General features: G+C 39.8%; 1 protein-coding gene across 28 annotated transcripts in view; it reads left to right on the top strand.

Annotated features, from left to right (window-relative positions):
* Positions 1-24,634, top strand: part of ZBTB20 (zinc finger and BTB domain containing 20) — an 865,788-nt gene that overhangs the window by 645,408 nt on the left and 195,746 nt on the right. For all 28 annotated transcript variants that reach the window (XR_009738480.1, XR_009738483.1, XR_009738481.1 and 25 more), the window contains one exon: positions 19,592-19,631. The gene's annotated coding sequence lies outside the window, so the exon portion shown is untranslated. The remainder of the gene's footprint in view (positions 1-19,591; positions 19,632-24,634) is intronic.

Below are 24,634 nucleotides of genomic sequence, written 5' to 3'. Positions count from 1 at the left end.
GTCCCAGAGAAACCACAGAAAACAGGCTGAACATTTTGGAGGGTATAGACTGGACTTAGAAACATAGCCTGGAAGTCAGAGTTTCATTCTCAACTTTGCCAATAACTTAAGACTGTCATTATCACAGAAGGCTGACCCTTAGGAAAAGAATGTACTTGTATATATTAAAGTGGAAGAAAAAGGAATCTTCCATGAGACAATGGTGAAAATTGGCAAGGGACAAATATTTTTCGTTTTTGTCTCAGATTCCAAAAGTATACTGATGTTTTCCTCAACACATGCTCTCTTTTTTCTTATTTTAAGATTCTCTATTTATTCTGTAAGAGAGTCTCCAGAGCTGGCACCCTTCTTTTGGCACTCATTCCTGCTTTCTGGGTTTCCTCTTTCTTCTCGCTTCCTCTTGTCTCTGGCCATTGAATATTGTCATAGTCCCAGCATCCTCCCCCACCCAGTGACCAAATAAAGGATTCCCATAAACTCTGTGTTGAAATTTTTTTCCAAGAAGGCAAGGCTCAAAATGATGGTGCTTGGTTAGAAAATACATTTAGCTACCTCACAGCTGACACCATCCCACTAATCCTTCATTCTCTGTGCATTCAGATGAACCTGAGCATCTCTCTGTAGTATTCATAAGGAGACCCCTGGTCCTGTGGGCCCTGCCTCCATATGTCAGAGTGGCAGAGTAACCAACCATGTTATTCACTGTGAGATACCATGCTCTAGTTATCCTTTATTTGCTTGAATGACTGTAATGAACATAATAGACAGGGTTTAGTAGTTCCCTAAACCCAACAAGAATTCCTAAATTCCTTCCCTTGGTAATTTGAGGGGAATTTCAATAGACAACTCTAAAGCCCCTTTCTCTTTACAGATATAAATCCTTATAAAATTCCATTTTTTCCTTATTTTTTTATGCTCACGATTCTCTTATAGCTCTTTCCAGTGATGCTAAAAAAACCAGCTGGTCTGAAGATTAATATGACCAGACATACCATGAATTTTTTAAATCTCAAAAGTCCCAGTTTCTAGTTCTTGGTCAATCAAATATAGGTTGTATTTTCTTGTGTATATAAAAATGTTCAGTGTGTTATCATAAGTCTCCTCTCATTTTTGGGGGGAGGGATCTCACTGTTGCCTAAAATTTTCTTAAATGCTTCTTTGTTAGAAATAGAGGAAAACCTGAAGAATGGAGGGAGAAGTATGACGTGATAGAAAGAGAAAGCACTCTAAGGAAGAAGGGAAGTCATTGAGGAGATGAAAAGAACAGTATTTCCCTTTTCCCTAGTCCCCTCAGAGCACTTTTATGGTTGGTTTTGATATTTCTCTCACCTAATGCCCCCAGATGATCTCTTCCTAGCAATGTGCTCTACAAATATATATATATTTTTTTCTTACATATATATATATATATATATTTCTCACATATATATTTTTTTTCTTTCATTGCCAGTGACTATCTCCTCCTGCTCTAGCTGCTTCACATCCTCTCCAGCTGACTCCAGGGACTTGGACCCAAGGCTACTAGTCCCACTTTCCCTTGGCCCAGGCTGGCATGGAGAGTGTTAATGGCTGATGTAAATCTGAAAAGAACTTAGGCAATAATTTGGTTTTACTTTATTAACATTCAAAATATAAACAGATAAACTGCATGTTGAATTCACTAATTCATCCTCTTCTGTTTAAAAAGATGAGAACTGCATTTTTAAGAAAGGGATTGATTGGTGTCATGTACGTATTCATTCACTCCTGTTTATACAAGATAGTAAGAATATTAACATGGAGGCAGAACAATGGCACTTATAATTCTATCGCCACTGTTTATGTGAGAAGAAAGTATCTGAAAAGAAACAGGGAGAGAATGTTTGCTGCTCTGTACATACATTAAACGCTTGTGTTTTTGTATATAAGGCATTTGAGGAGGAAAATTTAACATGTTGAGAAGGAATTCATGTTCTCCATACCATGTTCACTGTAACTGACCTAAGATAGCTAAGTTCAGAAAAGACTAAAACATAACGGCAGGGTACCTCCTTACAAGGAGCAAGGGACCAGAGACGTGTGCTCCATTAAATCCTTCCAGAGGCTGAGTTTATTTAAAGTTATAATCCTCTGTTGGGGTCTGAAGTGTTCTCCCCAGAGAGTAGTGAGTGTTGTGTCTGAGAGACCATTGACTCATAATTTGCCTGAAACTCAAAATATATATCTCAGGAGTGGAGACCCCATCAATTGTTCAAAAAAAAAAAGAAAAGAGAAGAATGCTGTTTTAAATAAGATGGTAAGGATCCATTTCAAACAAATAGTACTGGGGAGACATATATGATTTTTCTTGATGGTTTGAAAAAGACAAGGTAGTTGATGGTGAGGAAGGAGTTTCTTACCTAAGTTGAAATGAACTGAATTGATAATATAGGCCACAAAGGGTCAGATTATTGATAAGGGCTTAATGGATGTCGGGGTTTCCTTGGGTGGAGCTAGTGGTAAAGAACCCACCTGCCAAAGCAGGAGACAGAAGAGACCCAGGTTCCATCCCTGGATCAGGAAGATCCCCTGGAGAAGGGCATGGCAACCCACTCCACTATTCTTGCCTAGAGAATCCTGTGGACAGAGGAGCCTGACAGGCTACAGTTCATAGGATCTCAAAGAGTCGGACACAACTGAAGCGACTTAGGACATGCGAGTTCTTCCCTGTAGCTCAGATGGTAAAGAATCTGCCAGCAATGCAGGAGACCCAGATTCAATCCCTGGATCGGGAAGATCCTCTGGAAAATGAAATGGCAATCCACTCCAGTTTTGCCTGGAGAATCCCATGGACGGAGGAGCCTGGCGGGCTACAGTCCATGGGGTTGCAAAGAGTCAGACATGACTGAGCAACTAACACTACTACTACTGCTGTTGCTGCTGCTGCTGGATGTCCCAGGGCAATTGAAAAGAGTGAATAAGGAACAGGAAGTTGTTATAGGCAGATGGTTATGTTTAGGATAACTTACAAGAGTGAGCAAGTAACCTATCAGTAATATTGGAGACATAAAAACTGTAAAGTGTACATTACAGTAGAGGTCCTCGAGAGCTGCAATGGAGTCTAATCGGCAGAGTAATTAATAGTAGACTCTGGAAAAACTTCTGTTAAATTAGTGAATGAAAGCATGCCTCCATATCGACAGTGCTTTGCATGTTCTCCCGTATCTAACTAATTCTCAAGGAAGGTCCAGACACTGTGTTAGGCTCAGTTAAAAACACAGGTATCTCTCCAATGGGAAACCTGAATTTTCTCAAAAACATAGAGTCACTAATTCTAATTGGTTTATTCATTTCAATCCTAACTCACATTTCTATTCTTGTTCCACTTAGGTAAACATATTTTATTGCAGTTGGACCAATGTTGCATGCAAGTGATGAGAAATGAGATTAGAGAAGTAGTGAGGGATTGGACCCCATAGACCTAAGTCCTTTAGAATCCCAAGAATCAATGATGGGCAGGAATCTTTGAAATCAAATGAAGCAGTTCCAGTCAAAGACTGGAGGCACTGATATAAGAGCTTGATTTGGGCTATAAATCAAATATACAATTTCCAACCAGTGTAAATAAAAACATTGTTCATCCAGCACCTGTTTTGCCTATTAACCCAGTTTTACCAACCTAACACTCTCAGTTGGCAACCACACCTATAAGACACTTAGGAAGAAGCATTCAATTGTTTTAGAACTTTCATAAGGTTTTTAGTTCAAGAGCATAGGATTTAAGACAGTCTTAAACATGAATTTTAAATATTAGATGATTTTCCCTTGTATTGACTGATCACCGTGCTAAGAATTACAGAATTCCTGGACATTAAATAGTGTGTGCATAAACCATTCTGCAGAGGAAGGAGAGGTTAAAAGTTCACACAAGATGTGCAAGTTCTCCCACCAAGCCCTACCAAAATGAGCCAATCTGCCACACTTACATTTAAGAATGCAAGAAATATCATGGTTTGCCTAAAATGGGACATTCACAAAAGGTCATTTTCTTGTCCTTTTATGTATAAATTGCTAAAACTTTGAAGCTATAACTAGTATTACTGAGGGGAATTGCTGAGAATTTTTCTTATCACATACGAGAGATGACAGACTTAAAATCTGATGGCTCTTTTGATAGCTTCTGAAAGAACTAGAACTTGTCTGGCTCCATTTGTCTGGCCAAGATGTATTTCTATGATTTATCCATGGAGTTTTTAGCAGAACCTTACACTTACTGTCTAAATTAATGATATTCTCTTCTTTTGCCATAACAAAAATCACGCTACACTATATACATTATGTTAAAGATTTTTTATTTTAGCATGTGGACATATTCTGTAGAAGCTTTTTCAGTTTCATCATGTTGACAAGCTGATTCCATTAAATCACCCACCATCATCATGTTCACTTTTTTCTTTTCTTTTTTGAAAAGTTAGAAAACAGCGATCATCTCAGAGTTTTCAAGACATTCACTTTGGCAAAAATAAATCTGGAAAAACATGAGCCTATTCCTTGAAATGGAAAAAGGATGGGTTGTGTCATTCTTCTCATTGGCCCTTCTTTTTAAGTTGTTAAAGATGAGGAAGGAGGCTATGGGTCTTTTTTTTTTTTTTTTCCTAGTAAAAGGAGATTTAAAAATTTTTTTCTGGATATAGCTCAAACTTCTCTACCTCAGTATTTATTATGTATTGTTATTTAAAAATAGAAACTTCAGTAAGTTGGATGAATATCATGAAAGATTTCATTCAAGCATTTTTGATCATTTCTACACTACTGATAAAAAGTTATTTGATAATGTTTTAGGGTCCCACTGCTGTTTTGAATTAGAGCAGACATATCCTAGCTCTCCCAACACCATGTTTTCCTCACTGAGAAAAAAAAAATCATCTGATCACGCTACTGCTGGGTCATTTAAAACACTGAGTGGATGTGTGAGATGAGGGAGGGGTAACCCTCAGGATGGGGTTAATTAGCTCCGTGGGCTTGTGGATGGGTCACTTCCTCAGGATCTATTCATGCAGGAGGAACCAGGCATATACAGAATTATAAAATTAAAAGAAAGCCATGAACCCTCATACTCTGGGCATAAACTGATTGCCTTTGGAGATGAGAAATACTCGCTGCCTTTTGTGCATGGGTATTTTGGGCTTCATTGGTCAGAGACAAATGGACTTCCCTTAAATGTCTGGTGCAGGTTAGACACTGAAAATATATCTACAGTTTGAGAAGGCTCTGGCAAATCTGGTGTTTTTTGAAATTTACCTCTGCTGACTCTTTTTAAAGTCATATCTTGCTCAGTGTCTTGTAACGTGTCTTATTTTCTAGGTGTCATCTTGGAAACAACATAATTTCTTCCTGAAAGTATGAGTGAATCCTTTCTATTTTCATAATTGTGTTTCATAGGCTGCCACTGGTCCCTGCCTGCTGAGATCAGCTCAGCCAGGGTTTGGCCTGAAGGATTCTGCTAGGCTGTTTACAATCTAATCCTTTCATGAAGTGAAAGGTGAAATAGCAGACAAAAAAACATCCTCAATTCCTAGGCCATTAATAGGTGAATACAAGTATTCAGGTATTTATAAGTAAATTTCACCCACTGGAAAGATACTGTGAAAAAGTCTACTTGAGCACATACTCCAAAGAGCCAGGAATGAATGGCAATTAACCAGGAGGAAATCACTAACGAAGAACATGTTTGTAGTGTCAGAGGAAACCGTTTATGTTTCCTTATGTTTCTACCTAAATTACTCGGACATCAGTAGGAACACTTCATAGAGTGTATAGACTCTCCCCAGATGTTTATAACTTTCAATCAGAAATATATATATATATATACATATATATATATTCAGTTCAGTTTAGTTGCTCAGTCGTGTCCAACTCTTTGTGACCCCATGGACTGCAGCACACCAGGCCTCCCTGTCCATCACCATCTCCCAGAGTTTACCCAGACTTATGTCTATTGAGTCAGTGATGCCATCCAGCCATCTCATCCTCTGTCATCCCCTTCTCCTCCCACCTTCAATCTATAAATATATATATAATATATATATGATATATGCATATGTATGAATATATCTTTATTTGCAATTGAACCATAGGAAACTTTGTTTCTTGAGATAGGAAATCAGGTGACCCCCTTGGGCAATAAAGCTGCAAAGTCTGTAGTTCAGAGAGTCTACCATGACCCCTACCGCTTACCACCATCACCACCACCACCACCACCACCACACACACACAAACACAGAATCACCAAATACCTTCCTCATGACCTTGGAAAAACCTGAATTTGGATCTTGTAGAGATAGTTTAAAATGCCAGTTCCCCTAAGAAGAAGTATTAAAGCATTTCAATTGATAACTTTTCAGATAACTGAGAGCAGGTTACAGTTGGGGAGGATGGAGAACCAACTGTATCCCCAAAGAGGCAGTCCCGATCACATTTGTTTCTTTTTCTTCACCTGCCTAATGATAGGAATGTGGATGTGAAACCAGGAAGGGATGGACTGAGGGAACCAGGAGTAAGTTTTATGAATTCTAACATTATTATCAGCTTTTTGAACCATAGCCTTTCAAACTCCAGTTGCTGGTTAGCTTGACACCTTTACTGTTCAACTCATTCTTCACATTCAAAACAGCATAAGGAGTGAATCAGCCATAATGATATGATAGGTTATCAAAGTCAGCTTAATGCTGGCTTTATTTTCTGAACTGATATTGAACAAAATGTTTCTATTGAAAGGTCTTAGGCCTCTATCCTCCCAGCTCCTGATCACAGCAATAACCAACCTCCAGAAGTCATTAGTGGAGACAAGAACAATATTCTCCAAGAAGTCAGCTATAAAGAAATTGTCATAATTTATCTCTGATTTGTGTCCTTATGAAAATAATGGTTTGAATTGATCTCTTTTTTTAACCAGATCTTTACAAGTAACACTGGGACTGATTTTTTTTTCCCCTGACAAAAGTTGAATAACACTCAAAGGCTTTAAGTAGCCAAAGTCCATCTTTAGAAATAGCTTTTCTCTATAATGTACTGCCAATTTCTTATGTGTGTGTATTTTGACCTTCCTGATACCTCTGCTATGGGCTGCCTGTTGATTGGTACATGTTAGTGCTTTGCTTATAAGAGTTGGGCAATAGTTCAGTGATCCAACCCAAATCTGGGCCATAGATAGAAAGGGCTCATCTTCTGTTTAAGAAATGTGGCAAACTACATGAAATGGATTTGGTTCAGACAAGGTCTTTGGAACTGCTCATCTAATCTTGTGTGCTTGTATGGAATGGACACTTCTGCTGAGCTCCAAAGCTGAAAGGTAAATAGATAAGAAAGCCAGTAATTTGCCACCTCTGTTAGAGCTCTCCCTGAGTCTGTCATCAGATATACATTCTTAATCATATGGAGCCCATTTTGGCCATTTAAAAGTATTTGCTCACCAATTCTCCTGATGTCTTTGAAGATAGTCCTGGGAATAATAACAGAAATCGTATATATTTTTTGGTCTTTTTTCTAACTTTTAAAAAAATTGGGTATTGAATTTATATGCATATTCATAACAGGTTTATTAAATATTCAGCTAAAATGTCTTGGACATGAAAGAATTAATTGTTAGAATGTTTCACTCTAGCTAATCATTATGTTAAAAACCATAGTAGATTCAAGTATATGTTTGCTCAATTCTGTTTGAGTAATTAATATACACTTGGCAAATTGAATCTATATACAAGTAGTCTATACACTATTTTGAATTTAGTTACAGACTTCTTGTGTCACACTGTCCTCTTCAAACCATAGAATGTATTTTATTCAACTGTGTTGTAATTCTATACAATTCAGGGAATCAGCATGTTATAGGATTTTGTAGTAATATAAAGCAAAACGAGACTAGAGAAGCTATTGAATTCACCCTCCTGACTGGAGATAGAGCTGCTTTTATTCCATCCGAAACAGACGAGGATCTTTCCTATTTTAAATAACCGTGAAGATAGAAATTTCATAACAGCTCTTAGCAATCTATTTGATTATTTACCACTTGTACATTTAAGATGTTCATCCTAAAGTCTTAAATTCTTCACTGGACAGTTTAATATCATTTTGCCCTAGGACACAAATGCCTATCATTATCCTCTTTACAGCCCTTCTTATAGTCAGAAAACTATGAAGATATACCTCAGCTCTTTCTTTTGTACGCGATATTATTCCAGTTTTTTTAAACATTTACTTTTGTTTTTATAGCTCTTTCTGTACATGAATGGAAAAGGGCAGTATTTTTAAAAGGTCTGCCATACATGATGCCCCTGAGAAAGGCACTGCATGTTTTAATTTCACTGTGCTGATGTGGAAATAGCCACAGCTTTTTCATTATATGCTGATGGACAGAGCATTTGTGTTCATTTAACCTTGAGGTTGAAACTTGTTCCCAAAAAAGTAACTGACTCATAGCATTGGCTAGACCCAAGAATAAAGAGCATCAGTTTTCCTAATCTTAAAGGCTCATCTTGCCCCCACTCTGAAAACGCACTAAAATTAACTTTTCCTTGACCTTTTCTGCTGCTATTCCTTTACTGATTTAACAACTTTTTTCTATCATCTTTGTCTCCTAAAATAAATAGACAGCGTTTATTCAACAAACATTGGAGGGTCCTGCTGTGTTTAGGACACTGTGCTAGGCTTGGGAGGTTCTAGTGTGAACTGTTAGCAAAGGCTCAGGGGCAGAGGTGTCCTGGGCATGTTCAGGGAGAGCAAATAGTCTGTCACAGTGTGTAAGGAAGCAGTGGTGGGGGAAAACAAGAGAGGTGGACTGGGGCTAGATCCAGATCATGAAAGATCTTGGATTGCTCTTAAACAAATAGTTGGTGGTAACAAGGACAGAAGTAACATTTTCCAATCTGTATTACGGAAAGCTCTTATCAAGTCTTTAAAACACAGACTGTGCCCACATTGTCCTCTTGGTTTAGTATCTAACAGACCATCGGGTAAAAGTACCTGCTTCATTTATGTCTTTTTATATAAATTCTGTGTCATAATTTTTCCCTTTGTATTAAAAAATTCAAGGAAACCATTTGAGTAAAGACAGCCTTCTGTTCACACTGATCTGGATGGTTCTTCCTCCTGCTGTGCCCATATTTATTCCAAAGCCCTCTGTACACTAACATGTTACTTTCTGTGTTTATATATACCAAGGAGTCTGGAGAAGAGTTTGTCCTATAATAGGCACAACTTTCTGTACCAAATGGCATTAATGATGGGCTGTGAGCAGCATTACGACCAAGTGTTTCTACTTGATTGGGCCACATGATAACAATGCCAGATCTTTACAGCATCTCCTGTTTGCATGCATGCTAAATTACTTCAGTTATGTCCGACCCTTTGAGACCCTATGGACTATATAGCCTGCCAGGCTCTTCTAACCATGGGGTTCTCCAGGCAAGAATACTGAAATGGGTTGCCTTGCCCTCCTTCAGGGGATCGACCCAGGGATTGAACCTGTATCTCTCACATCTCCTGCATTATCAGGCAGGTTCTTTACCCCTTAGTATCACTTGAGAAGCCCTTGCAGTGTCCCTTAAAGAATATTAATGTACTCTATAATAAAAGGTCCTGGTATACCAATCCATTTGGAATCTATAAAGCTATAACTTCGGGAGTTTGAAATATGGAAGGAAAAGTTGTTTGGAGTCAGATTGTAAAGAGCTCCTAAACTGTCATCATGCCATCGAGTTAGGTCTGTTTTAGGAGCTGTAAGAAATTGTCCTAAATATATTAAGCAAATTCAGTCCCTGACACTACCTCCCACCCTGCTCTGCCACCCCTCCCAGCCCTACTGATTTTACTTCATTTCTAATTCCTCAGGCTTTCGATCTGTAAGAAGCAGGAACACTCAGGGGGATTAGTGTGGGATGGGGTGGAGTCTCAAGTTATGTCTCAGCAATGTCTCAGGCTCAGAAATGGCCCCAAATCTAACTGCTGAACTTGAGTTTTTTATTTTTTAATTAATTTTTTTATTAAAGGATAGTCGCTTTACAGACTTTTGTTGTTTTCCGTCAAACCTCAACATGAATCAGCCATAGGTATACATAAATCCCCTCCCTTTTGAACCTCCCACTCATCTCCCTCCCCACCCCACCCCTCTAGGTTGATACAGAGCCCCTATTTGAGTTTCCTGAGCCATACAGCAAATTCCTGTTGGCTATCTATTTTACATACATAATGTAAGTTTCCATGTTACTCTTTTCATACATTTCACCCTCTCCTCCCCTCTCCCCACGTCCATAAGTCTGTTCCTATGTCTGTTTCTTCATTGCTGCCCTGTAAATAAATCCTTCAGTACCATTTTTCTAGATTCTGTATATATGCGTCACTCAGTCACTACATACACTGTCATATATAGTCGCTCAGTCGTGTCCGACTCTGCGACCCCATGGACTGTGGACTATATACGCTCAGTCGTATATAGTTGCTCAGTCATGTCCGACTCTTTGCGACCCCGTGGACTGTAGCCTACCAGGCTTCTCCGTCCCTGGGATTTTCCAGGCAAGAATACTGGAGTGGGTTACCATTTCCTTCTCCAGGGAATCATCTGGTCCCAGGGATCGAACCTGGGTCTCCCACATTGGAGGCAGATGCTTTAACCTCTGAGCCACCAGGGAAGCCCATATATGCATTAGAATACGATATTTATCTTTCTCTTTCTGACTTACTTCACTCTGTATAATAGGTTCTAGGTTCATCCACCTCATTAGAACTGACTCAAATGTGTTCTTTTTTATGGCTGAGTAATATTCCATTGTGTATATGTACCACTTCTTTATCCATTTATCTGTCGAGGGACATCTAGGTTGCTTCCATGTACTAGCTATTGTAAATAGTGCTGCAATGAACAATGGGATACATGTGAGTTTTTTAGTTTTTAATATTTATGAATTTGGTTGCATTGGGTCTTAGTTGTGGCATGCAGAATCTTCATGGTGTCAGGGGGGTCTTCCGCTTTGTCAAGGACTCTCCAGCTGTGGTGCACAGGCTTCAGTAGTTGTGGCACGTGGGCTCCAAGATATGTGGGCTTAGTAGCTGTGGCTCATGGGTTTAGCTGCTCTACAGCATGTGGGAATCTTAGTTCCTGACCAGGGATCCAGCCTGCCCCTACATTGGCAGGAAGATTCTTAACTACTGGGCCACCAGGGAAGCCCCTGAACTTTAGTTTTTGAATTCTCTCTTTTTACTGATCATTATTTCATCATCTAAATTTTGAAGGTAGGCATTATTCAGAATTATCATAGTATTTTAAGGAATGGTAAAGCATCACTATGATATTCCTCTTGTTCTTCTCAAGATGGTCTTGAAAAGCAGGCCCCCAAGATATGAATGACCATTTATGGCATTTATAGTCAGTCTCCTTAAGACCAAGAAACTTGCAGGAGACCCCAGAGTACCTAATGGGAAATTGAGCATGCTTTGTATGCACATCTGAATAACCCTTCCACCTGACTTTAACTTGTAAATCTTTTGCCAGGTAGAAAATAGAGAATTAAAAACCTCCAAATTCAGGGTGCATGAAATGTCATTAAATCTAGTATATAATTTCTTGAATCTGTCAGATAAAGGAAATCATGTATCCAGAGTGAAGATGGAATATCAATTGACAGGAACCTATGAAGCTGGCACTTACTCTGAGAGACATATGAATCTAAAAATCCAATAATGCCTCTTCCTTTGAAAACACTTGAAGCCAGAAAGGTATTAGGAAAATCAATAAGGTAAAAAATCTTCATCCTACTGTTTGGAATGACTCCCACATAAGAATTAATTAACACAATACTTCTAGAACATGAAAAGAATGTTAAAATGTTATCTCTACCCATAGAAAACAAAGATATAAACCCACCTAAATATTAGAGAGAGTAGTTGGAAAAGAAAGATTGGAAGGATTAAAGGGATGTCTAAGAGGTCATTTCTGTCCTGTTGTCTCACCATTTACCCTATTCAGATAGAAGGATAAGTGTTGAACTTCAGTTCATCTGAATTCCTCAGCTCTGTCATCAATGCTGTGACACATTCTAATTTTCTGATTCATTTGTGATGAATAAGTTCTCTCTTTTCTTTTCACAATGCTAAAAGTAACCAGTTTTTATGAGTGAGTTATGATTATTTCCCATTTTTTTAATGTACTATTATTTTTCCTTAGCAAGTTTCTCTCACTCTTTACCAGCCAGTGTGAACCCCACTTGCAGAAAAGCCCTTGGACAGTACCATTGCCTAGCCTTGGAGTTAGTCAAGAGCAATGAGAGACTGACCCCCTGGGCTCCTTTGTTAATCCAGCCAGTTACCTCAACTGGCAAGTGGCTCAGCTTCTGCCCATAAAATAGGTGTAATATTAACAACAGCTTTCCCTTACCACCATCCAATATGTAGAATCCAAATCAAGCCAAATATGTCTCCTTCCAAAGAAGAAGCCTGAACTAGCCTAACAAATTCCTGAATTAGTCCAGATGTCAAGGGCAAGCATAAAGAGAGGAATACCAAGAGGCACGGGAACTTAGGATTTATAAATATATAGACTTTGGAACAGTACAAACTCATTAAATCCAAGAAACTGTCTGATTTAAGGTGAGTTTTCTAATTTCTCAAATCTCATCTTTTCTCTGGTAAAGTAGAAAGGGAAAGGGAAAGGGAAGTCGCTCAGTCATGTCCGACTCTTCGCGACCCTGTGGACTGCAGTCCACCAGGCTCCTCCATCCGTGGGTTTTCCAGGCAAGAGTACTGGAGTGGGGTGCTAAGTAAAAATGACACTATATACTCTTGTAGTCAGGATTAAATAATATACTGTTAGAGCTGCTTTTTAAACTCTTCTAGGCAGGTGATCCTCAAGCTAAGGTGAGCATCCAGTATTTGGGGTGCCTGATGCCTGATGCTGGGAGGGATTGGGGGCAGGAGGAAAAGGGGATGGCAGAGGATGAGATGGCTGGATGGCATCACTGACTCGATGGACATGAGTTTGACTGAACTCCAGGAGTTGGTGATGGACAGGGAGGCCTGGCGTGCTGCGATTCATGGGGTCGTAAAGAGTCGAACACGACTGAGCGACTGAACTGAACTAAACTGATGACTGAAACAGTGTGCCACAAATTAGGCTTTCAGTAAAGTCTCAGGCTTCATCCTAAAAATATGTACATATTCTGCTTTCTGCTCCTCAACAAATCCTTGTTTGTTTCACCAAACTGGAAGTTCCATGGGGACAAGAACAGGGTCTGTTCTTTTTGTATATAACTTTCAAGAAGTAATTATTGGATAAATGAGTACATGTACAAATAAGATTTTGAATTACTTAACCACAAGGACAACTGACTCTCTAAAGAGACAGCCACATCTTTATTATTTACTTTGTGGCTTTGCATACTCGTCAGACTGCTCCACTTCCCTGGGTCTGCCCGTATTCAAATTGAAGAACATTTACTTAGGATACCTGAAACCACAGAAGGTCTTCAGTGAATAGTACCTCTTATTATCATTCCTTTGCTCATTATTCCCTTTACCTTATTGTCCCTAAGGCTCTATGGCCTTTCTCATAAAGAAGTTGTCAAGGACTAGGAAAGTCAGAGTCTGGAAGTCCTGTGAAGGAGTCTGTGTGTCTCTAGCCACACATATTTACCCATGTAGTATGCTCCATTTTCATACATTTCATTTACTCCTGGCTTTAACTTTATAGCAACTTGTTAAATCATCCTAGAAGTGATGAGCAAGGGGACTGAAAGAACACTTTCTCCCCTCTCCCTTTAGGCCGAGGGTTACTAACCTGGAATTCTTAGAAGACCTCCTTGGAGTATGGGAGATGTTTGAAACTTGTTATTTTTGAAGAATTTTAGGAAGAGAGATTTTCATAGGCATCTGCATCACCTTCAAAAGTTGGTAATCATTGCCCTGGAACATTACATACACAGAAAGCAGAAGGACTAATCTTTCATTACAGTTAATAATACTTTTACTTCCATGGAGACTGATCAGTTCAGTTCAGTTCAGTCGCTCAGTCGTGTCCAACTCTTTGCGACCCCATGAATCACAGCACGCCAGGCCTCCCTGTCCATCACCAACTCCCAGAGTTCACTCAGACTCATGTCCATCGAGTCAGTGATGCCATCCAGCCATCTCATCCTCTGTCGTCCCCTTCTCCTCCTGCCCCCAATCCCTCCCAGCATCAGAGTCTTTTCCAATGAGTCAACTCTTCACATGAGGTGGCCAAAGTTCTGGAGTTTCAGCTTTAGCATCATTTCTTCCAAAGAAATCCCACGGCTGATCTCCTTCAGAATGGACTGATTGGATCTCCTTGCAGTCCAAGGGACTCCCAAGAGTCTTCTCCAGCACCACAGTTCAGAAGCATCAATTCTTCAGCGCTCAGCCTTCTTCACAGCCCAACTCTCACATCCATACATGACCACAGGAAAAACCATAGCCTTGACTAGACGGACCTTTGTTGGCAAAGTAATGTCTCTGCTTTTGAATATGCTATCTAGTTGGTCATAACTTTTCTTCCAAGGAGTAAGCATCTTTTAATTTCATGGCTGCAGTCACCATCTGCAGTGATTTTGGAGCCCCCAAAAATAAAGTCTGACACTGTTTCCACTGTTTCCCCATCTATTTCCCATGAAGTGATGGGACCGGATGCCATGATCTTCGTTTTCTGAATGTTGAGCTTTAAGCCCACTTTTTCACTCTCCACTTTCACTTTCATCAAGAGGCTTTTGAGTTCCTCTTCACTTTCTGCCATAAGGGTGGTGTCATCTGCATATCTGAGGTTATTGATATTTCTCCCCGCAATCTTGATTCCAGCTTTTGCTTCTTCCAGCCCAGAGTTTCTCATGATGTACTCTGCATAGAAGTTAAATAAGCAGGTACAATATACAGCCTTGACATACTCCTTTTCCTATTTGGAACCAGTCTGTTGTTCCATGTCCAGTTCTAACTGTTGCTTCCTGACCTGCATACAGATTTCTCAAGAGGCAGGTCAGGTGGTCTGGTATTCCAATCTCTTTCAGAATTTTCCACAGTGTATTGTGATCCACTCAGTCAAAGGCTTTGGCATAGTCAATAAAGCAGAAATAGATGTTTTTCTGGAACTCTCTTGCTTTTTCGATGATCCAGCAGATGTTGGCAATTTGATCTCTGGTTCCTCTGCATTTTCTAAAACCAGCTTGAACACCTGGAAGTTCATGGTTCACGTATTGCTGAAGCCTGGCTTGGAGAATTTTGAGCATTACTTTACTAGCGTGTGAGATGAATGCAATTGTGCGGTAGTTTGAGCATTCTTTGGCATTGCCTTTCTTTGGGATTGGAATAAAAACTGATCTTTTCCAGTCCTATGGCCACTGCTAAGTTTTCCACATTTGTTCGCATATTAAGTGCAGCACTTTCACAGCATCATCTTTCAGGATTTGGAATAGCTCAACTGGAATTCCATCACCTCCACTAGCTTTGTTCGTAGTGATGCTTTCTAAGGCCCACTTGACTTCACATTCCAGGATGTCTGGCTCTAGATGAGTGATTACACCATCGTGATTATCTGGGTTGTGAAGATCTTTTTTGTACAGTTCTGTGTATTCTTATGGCACCCCACTCTAATACTCTTGCCTGGAAAATCCCATGGACGGAGAAGCCTGGTAGGCTGCAGTCCATGGGGTCACGAAGAGTCGGGCACAACTGAGCAACTTCACTTTCACTTTTCACTTTCATGCATTGGAGAAGGAAATGACAATCCTCTCCAGTATTCTTGCCTGGAGAATCCCAGGGACAGAGGAGCCTAGTGGGCTGCTGTCTATGGGGTTGCACAGAGTCGGACACAACTGAAGCGACTTAGCAGCAGCAGCAGTGTATTCTTGCCCCCTCTTCTTCATATCTTCTGCTTCTGTTAGGTCCATACCATTTCTGTCCTTTATCGAGCTCATCTTTTCAGGAAATGTTCCCTTGGTATCTCTAATTTTCTTGAAGAGATCTCTAGTCTTTCTCATTCTGTTGTTTTCCTCTATTTCTTTGCATTGATCACTGAGGAAGGCTTTCTTATTTCTTCTTTCTATTCTTTGGAACTCTGCATTCAGATGCTTATATCTTTCCCTTTTCTCCTTTGCTTTTCACTTCTCTTCTTTTCACAGCTATTTGTAAGGCCTCCCTAGACAGCCATTTTGCTTTTTTGCATTTCTTTTCCTTGGGGATGGTCTTGATCCCTGTCTCCTGTGCAATGTTACGAACCTCATTCCGTAGTTTATCAGGCACTCTATCCATCAGATCTAGGCCCTTAAATCTATTTCTCACTTCCACTGTATAATCATAAGGGATTTGATTTAGGTCATACCTGAATGGTCTAGTGGTTTTCCCTACTTTCTTAAATTTAAGTCTGAATTTGGCAATAAGGAGTTCATGATCTGAGCCACAGTCAGCTCCTGGTCTTGTTTTTGTTGACTCTATAGAGCTTCTCCATCTTTGGCTGCAAAGAATATAGTCAATCTGATTTCGGTGTTGACCATCTAGTGATGTCCATGTGTAGAGTCTTCTCTTGTGTTGTTGGAAGAGGGTGTTTGCTATGACCAGTGCATTTTCTTGGCAAAACTCTATTAGTCTTTGCCCTGCTTCATTCCGTATTCCAAGGCCAAATTTGCCTGTTACTCCAGGTGTTTCTTGACTTCCTACTTTTGCATTCCAGTCCCCTATAATGAAAAGAACATCTTTTTTGGGTGTTAGTTCTAAAAGGTCTTGTAGGTCTTCATAGAACCTTTCAACTTCAGCTTCTTCAGCATTACTGGTTGGGGCATAGACTTGGATTACTGTGATATTGAATGGATTGCCTTGGAAACAAACAGAGATCATTCTGTCGTTTTTGAGATTGCATCCAAGTACTGCATTTCGGACTCTACTCAGATATCACAAAACTAAAGTCAGACTTAACCCCTCTCCCTCTCTCTATTCTTGCCTCCCCTACTGTTTTAAGGTCCTGATTCATTTGGCCTTTACAGTTCTTTACTCTTTGCTAGATATTTGTGCTTTGAATCCAGCATGCTTAATGCAAATGATTTTAATCTCATGCAAAACCACTGTAGATAATTCTTTGCGTTTCAGATGAAAACAATATACAGACATACAAAGTGAATATCACTTAGGCAGAAAGGGCACATATCAATAAAATAACAATTTGAGCTGAACAAAAATAAACCCATGCAGATTAATACATATTTTCAAAATTGCATAGCAGATTGTAATTCAATCAAGAAACAGGGGCCTTTTGACATTTATGAACGTTTATAAATTGTAGAAGAACTCTGAGATTAAATTTTTAGCCTTAATATTAAATTTGGGATAGATATTATTGATTTTCATTAATACATAAAGACAACAATTATATCCAATAAAATCTTTAATTTAACTTGGCTTTAATTTGTCTTAGACTGTGACATACACACTGTGAATTTTCTCTCCATCTTGGATTCCTGTCATTGACAGCCTGTGTGTCTTTTGACATCCAGGAAAGATAGTTTTTCATTCCAGACCTTGGATATATTAGTCAATCTGGGTATAATTTACATCGATCTCTTTTGATCACATCAAAAATTTAATTTTGACTGATTAACTTTTATGAATAAATACTCCTTGAAATTTAGAAAGTTGTATGCTTAGATATAAGAACATAAATGCTGAGTATAGTTCAAAAAGAGCATAATTATTATTGAGACTTACTGGGTTTATAACATACAACAGAAAAATAAGCGAGCACACTGCACAGATTAACCACCAATCATATTTTTCTCTGTTTTTTCAAAGGTTGGGAAAGAAAGCAACCTCAAAAATATTTGGGAAGGAAGGAAAGGAGAAAAGAAGAAAAGAAGGAAGGAAAAATAGTTTAAAAGATGCACCAGTGTGATAGTCTAGGATCCCAGCTTGTAGATGGGACTAGAATGTAGCAAAACTTAGAGTTTTAAAGTCTTTGAAGCTAGTTGGTCTATATATATATATATATATATATATATATAGACACTCACATATATATTTCAAGTTTGTGTGTACTTTCAGTGAATCATACATAAGTTAATTATCTTGCTTAAAATTTTCATTAAGCTCATCAATTTTGTGAAACAATTTAAAATCACTGGAGACCCCCAACCTCTCTTTATGGTCCAAGCTGCAGATTTTCAATTTAACTCTTCTTGTCCAAAGAGGTAAACACCATCCTTCACTCCTGCATGTTCATGGAACAGGGTTTCACCTAGTCCACAAAAAGAAAGATGTATTTTTTGGAGGAATCTCTACAATGGTGCATTTGTCCAGAAAACTTGCTGAGAAGTGAAGCTCTAATTGCCAGTTTTCTGCTTTAGCCTTATTCTATGCTAATTTATTTAATCAGGTCTTTCTACTTGATCTTTTTTAATACAGTTTGTTTTGCATTTTTCTGGAGGCCTTATGTGAAGTGGCTAAAACTACAGTGTCAGAGACACAAAAATTCAACCAGCGTATTTTAAGTCCTTGACATATTTGAGTGGGGTGGGATAAGGAGACCTGCTTTGTCTTCTCAGCATCCTTGTTTGGTTTATTCTCTTGGATCTTCTGTTACTTCAGTTTTATTTCTCTGTAAGAAAAGCTATCAAAACAATAGTGAGCAGGCCAGCCCATTAATCGCTTATTTGACTTGTGTGTTGACGATTACAAAAGAAAATTGTCAGACTTGAAATACAGAATGAGACACTGTTAAGGTCAACTCCCCCCAAACTGAAGTTTGTGTTTTTTTTTCTCCTTTTACATTTATTTATTTTTAATTGAAGGATAATTACTTTACAGTATTATATTGGTTTCTGCCTATGTTGATTCATGTTGATGTATAGCAGAAAACTGAAGTTTTTATTATTAGAAATGCATTTTAGGGGACAGATGCTTTTCTTTAAAATCCTTTTGTCAGAGGGCACGTTCCTAGCCTGGTGCTATGCAGCAGACAAGGCAGTAACCACTGTCAGTTAATGACTGACAGCACATGGAGGTTTTGAATGTATCCAAAGCATTAAACATTCTAAATCTACCCTTCAAAGAAGCAAAGTCTATGAAAGTCTATCTTTGTCAAAATTAGCTAAGATTTGTCATGTACAACATAGTAAAGCTTTTACTTGTTCTCACTGTGCTACCCAATAGCTATTTAAGCAATGATAGAAACGGTCTGTCTATAAGGCAAGCCACCAGCCACAGGAGGCTATGGAGCACTAGGGATGTGACTAGTAGACCAAGGAACCAAACATTTACTTTTTTATTAAATTTTAAGTATTTTACATTTAAATAGGTATATATGGCTAGTGGCTACTATATTGAACAGCATAACTCTAGAAACTGTTTATATGATTCCGATCAAAATAAAGCTGACAAAGAAAGAGGTACCACCCCTTCTACATTGATCAGACAGCAAGAGGCCACATCTTTGGACATTTTATGAGTCCTGAATCTTGGGCTCCAGGTGACAAAATGGGCTCTTACTGCTCATGCTTTAGGAGCAACAAGTCCTGTCTAAACGTAATTTGCTTTCCTTCTCTCCACAGTATCATTGGGTTTATTTTTAATTCCTTGTTTTGTCTTTGATTTTCAGTTCCTTGACCATCAGCCTGTGGCCTGCCCCTTCTCTCTGTGTAAGTAAAATGGTTTCTTTACTTTTCAAAAAAAACAAAAGTGCCTGATTTGGGAATTTTGAGTCTTTATTGGCATGTTTTCCAGTTGGCTTTGTTGTGGTTTCCAGCGCGTCTTAACTGTGTATTAGCTTCTTTCATGTTTGGAGTCGATGCTCTTGGTGATAGTAGTAACTGCCATCATGACGGGGCTGAAAAGGCCAGCAGCCCAAGCCACTGGGCTTGTATTATATAAAGACTGCCTTTGACTTGGCCACAGCTGCTCTTTGCAAAAGTCACTGCTCTTCTAGACTACAGCTTACATTCTTCAGTCAGATACCAGCAACAGTTGGGCTTTTGCTCTGCTGTCAATCAATGGGCAATTATTTATTCTTCAGTTATATACCCATCGCTAGGTTCAATAGCTTTTTACTTCAACTTCTAGATCAGAGGTTTCATTTTTGGTACAAAATTTCTAATATCCTTTTACAGGAAGTATAAGACTGAAGTATAAAACTTCAGTCATTTAGGCTGAAATCCTGTGAAATTGTAAAGTCCAGGAAAAAAAAGAGAGAAATCCAGGATTACATATGCTAGGAGGTTTATAGAAGGTACCATTCTCTTTTTAGAAAAGATGGAAAGTCATTTGGGGAAAAATAATAACTTGATTTCAGATGAAAAGACAGAATATTTATTATTTAAAGCCCAAATTAGGCTGTACTGAGTTGGTTTGGATAAATTTTACCTCGAGCTGCTTGAAAGAGATTCTGGGGCCCTGAACCCAGATAATCAAAGTCACTGTGTGAGACACTACCCAAGTGATGCTACAGGTAGTGGCAGTCACTCACGGGATAAATATTATCAGCGTCCTTCCAGCTGCTTCTCACTCTCTGGTGAACGCTGTCCCCTATTCACAACACTCTGTCTTACTTCACTGACGCCTTCGCACTGCGAGGTTATTTCTTGTGTTGCAATCATTTGCACAGAAAGGGTGTTCCCATGGCTCTTTTGCTTGTGTGTGGCTTCCACTCACATTCCTAGAAGCGAGTTGCAAATATATTTAGGGGAGCAATATCCTCCGAAGGATGCTAAGGCTAAAGTCTAAAGTGACAGTTATTTGACAGAGAAAGGAGATTGATTAAACTCCCCAAAGACTGGTGCTGTGTGTAATGCATTTATACAGCAGGGGTGGGTCCTCTCTGCCCCTGACAAGTCTTGTTATTCCTCATTCTCGGTGTTGATAGAGTGGGTCTGTCAGTGCTTTGGAGGGTGTCGGCGTTCATGCTTGCAGTTACCACTTTAAGTCTCTGTGTCCCTACTCCAGTTACCTAGCACTGTGTATTTCTAGTCCTCTGACTGGCAAATCATTTTTGTTACAGTTCTTTTGTGTAAAAACAGTTCACATAATAGCTGTGTGTTAGACAAGGCATTAATCCTCACATCACCGGGGATGAGTCAGCACTGTGCACTCCTGCCCGCCCGGCTCAGCTATTATGACGTCAGCACTGGAGGGCAAGCTTCAGACACAAGCAGTGCAGGGGCCTGGAGACCTGGGTCATAGATTAGAAATCGAGGGGAGACCTTTGAGATAAAAAACATAATTGAAAGGCCGTGCCTGGCTCATAGGAAAATGTGAAACTGATTCGATTCTACATCAGCCATCAATCTGGCAGCTTCTAGAAAGATCCAAGTTTTAACCAGAAATGAGGCTGAGCAAGTGACCTGGAATAGACTGAGCGCCCATCCATGTACCCACTAACCTTTTCCCACCTCCCAGGCCAGGCTTCATGATTGTTTAGATTGTTTAAAATCCTGAGACTGCCTTTATTTCAAGGGTGACGGGGCCTGTGACAGTTCTGCTGACCTCATGTGCCCACAGACACAGCTGATGGCTCCAGAGGTGGTGCCCCAGGAGCCCATCAGAAGGAGAAGAAAAGTTCCCTGGGGTCAGGTGAAAACATTATCCCTTAGCGCTTCTAGCTCCTAATGCCACTGAATGGCCTCCTCCAGGCAGGTACAACATTCTGCCTGTTCGAATTTTTTCTCCTTGGCACTGCCTTTAGTCCAAAGTCCCAGTCTGGATTTTACATAGATTTCAATAGGAGCTGAATAGCTTCCAGACGTTCCCCCGAAAGTGTTTCATCCCATTCATCTTTAGCAGAGCAGAGAGGAGCCCTCCATGACCTGACATGCTGCCTTGAAGTAGATAGCACAGACTCGCCCTATTTGAGAACCAGGTTCTTATAATGTAGAACTGTCCACAGTTCAAACTCAGATGCATTCTCAGAAAGGACCTTTCTCTATTGAAAACTAAACGTTGAAAAGCCTGAAAATTCACTGCCTACCTTCTCTGTTAACAAGACATTCCTCTATCACACCCTTGATCTCCCACTCTTCCTTTCACCCAGTGATAACCATCCAAAGTGCCTTACTATTGGGGTCTTCTGCCTTCATTGCATTGCTTGGAGGCTCCTATCCTGCTTGTAGAAGCTAATACTACTGCTTAGCTTAGGTTTTGATGGATTATCACGTATGGCTCTTTATTCAGTTTTCAGTCAACAAACGTTTATGGAAAACCAGTCACTATTCTCAGTTCTTAAAACTGCTAAATAAATAAGAAATGCTCCCCATTGTTAAAAATCAGCCTGATAGGGAGATATACATAAATAAAGGCCATGCCATGTGATGGCCACTGGAATGGAGGTATACAAGATGTAGCAAGGGATCAAAAAAGAAGCAGGAGCACCTGCCTGCACATGGCGGGTGCCCAAGCGGAACCTAAAAGCCTGAAGAGTGAGCTGTAGTTTATCAGGTGAGTATGGGGGAGGGGGGAGCAACAGAAGATCGCAATCAGAAAAAAAGCCAGCGCAATGGAGGTGACACACAGCAGGCAGGTTCCGAGTTCTCGGCACAGTTTCGTGACTAAAGGAGATCCTTTCAGAGGAGATGAGGCTGGCAAGTAAGCAGGAGGCAGATCATGGAAGGCTTTGTATGCTGAGCAAGGAGTTTGGACTTGAAGTAACAGGCTTGGTGAGGCTTTGAAGAATTTTAAGGAGATTTATGTTTTAGAAAAAGAGCAGTCTGGTGACTGACTGAGAAAAGGGAGAGCCGGTCAAAGATGAAAACCAAGGGCTTCAACTGTGCAGTGGGGCTGGGAAAGGAGAGGAGAGGCCACTGGGTAGTGCGGCATAGACCCTGATGTTTGCCTAATGCCAGCCTGACTTGGCCCCATGCATAATCCTTGCCTTCTTGGATGAAGGCTCACATGTTTTGTGGGGCCAAATTTCAGGTGAAATGTTCCTTTAAGTCCCTTCACTGGAGACCTCAACTTGAGTTGGGCCTACTGGTTTCCAGAAATATGTGTCTCCTTCTCTCATAGTGGCCTTGGCAGGCTAAGAAGGAGGGGACATTGCCAGTCTGGCAATGCCAGTCTGCCTTCTTTCACCTGAAAATGAAACCAGTTCTTAATAAGATCCTCCTAAAGTCAATCAAAGCCCCAGTTCCTATCATTTTCCCATGGCTGCCCTTTTCTGAGAAGTTCCGAGCCATTGAACTGAATTGCAACTTATGCACAGCAGAGTGTTGAAACAATGCAGGATATTTGTTCCTTCTTTCTGAATTAGAGTTCACCATAAGCGTGCTTTTCTCTTGTTCACTTTGGGCTGCCAGGACAATTTAAAGGAGGTTTTCAGCAGCTTCTGTTGCATGTGCCATGTTCTCTTTAGCAAATGGGAAGATATGTGTGGGTGTGCATAAGTCTTCTCTGTATTACTTTCTGGAGAAATGTTTGCGGAGATGAACAAGATAAGGAGTAGGGACCTATTGAAAGCCCAGGTCCCCTCAGTGACCTGAGTGCAGAACGTAGGCTGGTGATCAGATGGTCAATTATGTGTTTGTCAAAACACAGTGGGCTGCATTCCAGACTGCCAGCTTTGGAGGCCCAGCTTCTGCCAACCAAATGTCATCTGGGAACATGCAACACTGGGCACTGTGAAGGAGTTTGAAATAGACCATGCCACAGCCAACCTACTGCCAGTCTTATAGCACCAATATGGCATGCACAGCCGGGCCCCATGTTTCAGAGCTCAGGAATTCACTGTTCTAAATTCAAGAGGTCAGATGGGTTCATGTTTTCAAAGCCTATGTTCTCTGCTTTGAACATTGTGACTTGCTCCTCAGCGATTTCCAAGTGATTTTTTCCAGTCACATCTCTGTGGAAACCACTCTTTTTATGATGGTTATGAGAGCCTTGTAAATGTCCCAGAGGAGAGAAAAAAAATAAACTTGCTCTGACACTGACTATGAGATTCTGATAGAGGGATTCCAAGTCTTAGGAAATTACATGAAAGGTGCATAGTTTTTAAAATATCAGGAACCACCTTGGCAACTTATAAAAAGCAGAAGGGCTTTGCCTATTTTATAAAGTGATTTGCATATACCTGCATAAATAATGTCCCCACCTGTACTTTTATGCATTTAGGTTGAATAAATTAAATTCAGTGATCTTTAAAATATTCACTGTCTTTCATTGCTCAGATATCATTTTCAGGACCCTTCCTCCTCATGTTTTTTCCCCTGTAGTAGTAGTGGCTATTTTTTTTCTATCTTTGATTCAGAGAATCAAAATACACTACAGACCAGTCTATCATAGCCAGGAGCATTACCTCTCTCTGCTTCCTTTCCTTTTAGCCTTTCTACCTATTAAACAATGCTTTCCATAAGCTTTTCATAAAGGAAATGGGAGAGTATATTACTAAAATGAAAACATAGCACAAGCTAGGATTCAGAATCATATTTAGTGGTGAGTTAAAACATAAACGAGCACATTGCCCTGTGTGTTCTTAAGAAACTTAACATTGAGTTACAAAAAGAAGCCATACTATTGAGTGTTCCATATGCACATAAGATAATAACAATTCCAAAAGGAATGATACTCCAATAAGTACTGTAGGATTTCTTTCATGAGAGAAAACTTATGGGCTGGAAAACATCGTGTAAAATGTGATTTTTGTTGTTGTTCAGTTGCT

The sequence above is a fragment of the Bos javanicus genome, chromosome 1 (assembly GCF_032452875.1).
Source record: "Bos javanicus breed banteng chromosome 1, ARS-OSU_banteng_1.0, whole genome shotgun sequence".
In the NCBI taxonomy this organism is placed as follows: domain Eukaryota; kingdom Metazoa; phylum Chordata; class Mammalia; order Artiodactyla; family Bovidae; genus Bos; species Bos javanicus.
This window is presented reverse-complemented; position numbering and strand designations above follow the sequence as displayed.